Consider the following 3,984-nt stretch of genomic DNA (forward strand, 5'->3'; position numbering starts at 1 on the left):
AGAGAGAGAGAGAGACTCGTTCGCTTGTTGAGATCGTCGACGTCGCGTGGCCTCTGCTAGTATAATTTTCTCAATACGGTCAGTCCTGTTTTGGTTTCCAGTCCCCCTCTTTCCCGCTTAGTCAACCGGATCTCATCAACCAACGAAGAGAACTTCAAGGCGATGCCCGCATATTTTTTCTCAAGTTCAAGTTCGTCGAGTCTATCCGCGTGCTGCGAAACACCACGCCGCCGCTTTGATCGGCCCTACATGCTCGTCTACTCGAAATTATATAGATCGATCGATCTTTCTCTCTTGAGATATGATATGATCAATAATATGTTAAATGTTATATTGCTTTTGGGTAGTCTGATGAAATCCTGCTAACTGAAGCACATCGAGAATATAAAAAAAAATATATATTAATTTTTTTGTCATATAGATTTTTAATTGAACCTCTTTTAAATACAATTGATTGCACTTTATATATATATATATAAATTAATCTGATATGATAGCGTCGATGGCAGCACTAAATATATTTACAATACACAATAAAATATTTTGTATACATATTATATTTATACATTTACATATGTACATTTGCATAATAACTCAATATGCATGCAATATAACGCAATTGTGAGAGTTTATTTTTTGCTTTCTTTGGCTTGCTTCTCGATTTTCACATGGATATTCACATGGAAAATTGTATACCAAGAACAAAAACTCTCTAAGCGTTTGACTTTTGTCAACGAAACACACGTACGCAGAATGCAGCTAGATTTGTGTGTGCTTTATATTTATAATGTAGATAATTTATTTTAATTTTTATTTTCTGTTAATATTCGACATTTAATATAAAAAAAAATACGAATTAACGAAATTAATAACATTTTATTTTATAAAGTTATAAAACAAGCTAAGAGAAAGATGCATTTAAGAGATTAATAGAAATAAATATACGCGAAAACTAATAAGAGATTTAACTCTCTCTAAAGGAAACCGAAAATGTCTAAACGATAATTCCGTTTTGTTCCCTACGACACCTCTATACGAACACATAAAATGAGCCGATAAAACTTGTCGAAAGTGAATCGATATCTACTCCGTGACATTAAAAGACCAAGGGTAAACGGTTATCTCGATTCTCCTTCGTCTCCCACCAAAACGAATGTAATTGTCGAAATGTATTTGTCAATTGGACAACACATGCCTTTACGTAATCTTGCATGCAGTAATTGAGTAATCCATGCGTTGACAATACATCAAGCTGATCGGCAAGATTGAAAAATAAATAACAATATAAGTAATTGAAATCCGTGAGATGTTATTGATTAGCGAGGATAAGTGTGAGAGATGGATACATATTATTAATTAATATATATCATATTAATTTATATTTATGGTATGTCAGTAACTATTTTATTATTTTATGTAGAAATTGTGCGATTATCAAATTCGCAATCGATAAAATAGCAAACACAGATGGATGATACCTCTTTTCAAAGCAAAGATTAAAAGCTATGCGTAATGATGATACAGTATCATTGCGCATATTATAAATATTTCAATCTGTTGCTATTTAGAAAATGAATTAAAATTAGATAAATAAAATCAACTTTTTCGAGTAAAAGCAATGCATTTTTTATGTATTATAAACTTGTATTTTTTTGCGTATATCGCAAACGTGCACTTCCATCTTGACTACTCTTGACATTCTCTCGCATACTGCTATATCTTTATATAAAAGTACGGAAATATCCGGATAGTTTCTTCTAAAATTTAATAACGTCATACGCGAATTGACATGATTGTTACAAAAGAAGGATCGTCTTTATCGATTAACTTGTGAAATTTTTCGACGGGGGTGTTTAGCTACCTAAATGAACCCTAAAATGAACAAATTTATTGAACAAAAGGAGGAGAAAGAGAGAGAAAGTGAGAGACATGATTGATTCTTAATGAATTTGAAGTTTATAGGTGAATGTTTAGGAAACGGCGCTTGCCAAAGGCTCAAAGCAAGCGAGGCCGCTTCTCTGAAGCGATCAAATCGACATGTAGGTGTAAATATACGTGAAATGCTCTTTTACGAGTTCTACCATTAATCAAGTCGCAAAATAATTTTTAAAGGTCCCTTCCAGGGACATCGATGAATAGGCAAAAAATGCTCGATAAGAATAAATATGTAAATACATAAAAATAAGATAACGGTTATTGTTAATAACGTCGAATAACAATTTATAATATATATGATATCTTTAGATATGTTAATCAATATATTACTATTACTATTATATTACTATTTTTCGCAATGAGTTAAACTTAAAATAAACAGATAAATAGATTAATAAGCGTGAAATAAAACAGTATGTTAAACGTTACCGGAAACTCATTGATTTCTAAGATTCGTAAGATTCAAAACTTTTGTACGTAATACTTGTTACAATTACACTAGCAGAGTCCTTAAATCTCTTATACATAGACAATTAGTAAAGAACTTTATTAATTAAATAAGATTATATAATCATATAATCCATGTAATTCTTTCAGAAGAGATATCTATTTGTAAAAAGAGTATGAAATATATATCATAAAATTTAATATACAGATTTATTGGTAAAATAGAAAATTCATTGTGTGTAAAATAATAAAATAATAAATTTGATCTAATTAAAAATTGCTATCACCTGTTAATCACTTACTGTAGATGAATCAGGTAGCGCTTTTTGCGACATATGTATAACAGGTTTATTTGTTGAGAAGCTGTTGTGTGTAGCGTATATACTCCCTTTGGCATCCGAGGCAGAAAAGGAGAGTAGTCTGACCACGCCTGGCCGTCATGGAGGACCTTGAAGAATCATCACGCGCGTCTCTACCCCCCATATTAATGTATGTCCGCGCAACAAAGCTCCATTGGTTGTCGACATCCGCGACTGAAGGAAGAAACGGAAAAAGAAGAAATCGAGGCCTAGCGCACGTTCGTTTTCTGCTTGAGACAAGGCGACGCCCTCTTCGAAGGTGCGTTAAGAAAACGCAAAAGAGAGAAGGGAGGTGGAGGCCGAGGGATTGCTTGCTCCTATATAAGACGAGATATGTCGTATTTTCGAGTATTATCGTACTGACTGCAAGCCAGACATATACGAGCTTCAAGATGTTCAAACTGGTAAGTCAATTAAGATTTCAGCGAGATTTATATTTATCTATCATATAGTATTATATATCCGTTTATTTATTAATTTTGCGATTATTTTGTTTGTTTCTCTATCGGGAAGATCGTTATCGTTATAATTTCAGTTATTATACATATACTACACTGCAGACTGCAGGGTGCATCATGTGTGTTTAGTTGCAAGTCTTATTATATCTAATTGCATCTTATAGTGTCTCTTGGATTAACGATAAATAAGAGTCCGGCCAATATTGTCCTATTTTTAATTGTCCTGATGAAAAATGGCGGAATCAAGATATAGATGCATGTGAAAAAATTGCAACAAATATGTGAAACGCCTTAGTGCACGTGTTAAATTTGTGTATGTTCACATACCCGTATTTGTTATTTTTTATCGATTACTAGAACATTGGCCGGACTACTACTTTCTAGAAAAATTATTTGCATTATATACTCATATATTTTCTTATTCGCATCATATTATTTTTCGATTGATAACTCGATCGAAATACGTACGTGAATTTTTCTATGGAAAATTCGATTTATTGCACAAATATAGAGTTCATATTATACATTTTTAATTCTTATTTGATACGAATTTTTCTTCATACATTTGCAATTTTTATGAAACTATTGCAAATTCATTTCCATCTCTGAGAAAAATACTTAAAATTAATTCTAAAATGAGAGTTATGAAAAATTGTATAACAAATGTAAGGTACGTCTCATCTCTCCTGTTAAGATGGCAATCTGGAGGATTGCTTTCATTTCCTGAGAGAGAAAGAGAGAGAGAGAGAGAGAGAGAGAGAGAGAGAGAGAGAGAGAGAGAGAGA

This window comes from Atta cephalotes (assembly GCF_000143395.1).
Source record: "Atta cephalotes unplaced genomic scaffold scaffold00075, whole genome shotgun sequence".
Lineage (NCBI taxonomy): Eukaryota > Metazoa > Arthropoda > Insecta > Hymenoptera > Formicidae > Atta > Atta cephalotes.